Raw genomic sequence first — 1,477 nt, 5'->3', positions numbered from 1 at the left:
TTTTCTTTGTTGTTATTTACAATTCTGTTCACTAACCCACTAACTGTTTGATAATTTGCACCACTCACACTAACAGCCACTCTAACAAGAATAATCTCTTCATGTTATTTCTTGCTATGTGCTCTGTTAGTTGTATGATAGGGAGAAGAAGCGGAGCTTCAACTTCCTTTGATTCTGAACCTGAGAGGACCTTCCTTAGATTAAGGAGGGAAGCAAGAGGGAAAAGAACTGTTGGTGCTAAGGAAGAGGAAGAGTACTTTGAAACAAACATGGAGGAGAACATGGAAAATAACCATGAAGGAGAAGCTCATAACCATGCCATAGAAGGCCCTATGAATCATGCTGGACAAGAGAGAAGAGTTCTAGGCTCTTACATCAATCCAAACCCACGAAATTGTGGAAGTATCATCCAAAAGCCAACCATACATGCCAATAACTTTGAATTGAAACCCCAGCTCATCACCCTTGTTCAGAGTAACTGTTCATTCGGAGGAAGTGCCCAAGAAGACCCCAATCAACATCTAACCACCTTCCTAAGAATATGTGACACTGTGAAGTCTAATGGTGTTCATCCGGATGTCTATAGACTGCTCTTGTTCCCTTTCTCACTCAGGGACAAAGCATCTAAATGGCTGGAGTCTTTCCCGAAGGAGAGTTTGACAAATTGGAAAGATGTGGTGAAAAAGTTTTTGGCAAGATTCTACCCTCCTCAAAGAATCAACATGTTGAGAGCTGAAGTATAAACCTTCAGGCAACAAGATGGTGAAACTCTCTATGAGGCATGGGAGAGGTTTAAGGACTTAACAAAAAGGTGCCCACCAGACATGTTCAATGAATGGGTTCAACTACACATTTTCTATAAAGGTCTTTCCTACGAATCAAAGAAGGTCGTAGACTATTCATCAGGGGGTTCTCTAAACAAGAAGAAGACCATTGAAGAAGCCATAGATGTCATTGAGACTGTGGCTGAGAATGACTACTTCTACGCTTCTGAAAGGAGTAACACTCGAGGAGTGATGGAGCTAAACCACATGGATGCACTGCTGGCTCAAAATAAGATGATCACCAAGCAGTTAGCTGATCTTACTAAGAAGGTGGAAGAGAACCAAGTTGCAGCAGTCATCACTTCATCACCAGCTCAAGAAGGAGTGAATACAGGAGAAGAAGGTGACTGGGAACAAGCCAATTATATTGGAAACTCACCCAGACAGACCCCTGATCCATACGCCAAAACTTACAATTATGGTTGAGAAACCATCCTAATTTTGGGTGGAGAAACCAACAAGATCAAGGCCAAGTCTAGAGATGCCACAACCACAATCCCAACAACAATGCAACTCACCAACACCCCTCACAGAGATCATATCAACACCCACCTAATCACCACTCTCAACCTCTTAACCTCGACCCACCATCACCAACCGAAGATAGACTCTCCAGAATTAAGACCCTACTTGAAGGCATATGTAAGGAAGTT

At 42.5% G+C, this 1,477-nt stretch overlaps 1 non-coding gene across 1 annotated transcript; it reads right to left on the bottom strand.

The window, feature by feature from the left end:
* Positions 1–722: 722 nt before the first annotated feature.
* LOC130959682 (small nucleolar RNA R71) lies at positions 723–826 on the bottom strand. The gene has a single exon (XR_009078751.1). It is a non-coding gene; the product is annotated as a small nucleolar RNA R71 (small nucleolar RNA).
* Between the last annotated feature and the right edge of the window lie 651 nt (positions 827–1,477).

The sequence above is a fragment of the Arachis stenosperma genome, chromosome 10, assembly GCF_014773155.1.
Source record: "Arachis stenosperma cultivar V10309 chromosome 10, arast.V10309.gnm1.PFL2, whole genome shotgun sequence".
NCBI classification, from domain to species: Eukaryota; Viridiplantae; Streptophyta; class Magnoliopsida; order Fabales; family Fabaceae; genus Arachis; species Arachis stenosperma.
Note: the sequence above shows the minus strand (reverse complement) of the source record. Positions and strands in the feature narration are given on the sequence as shown.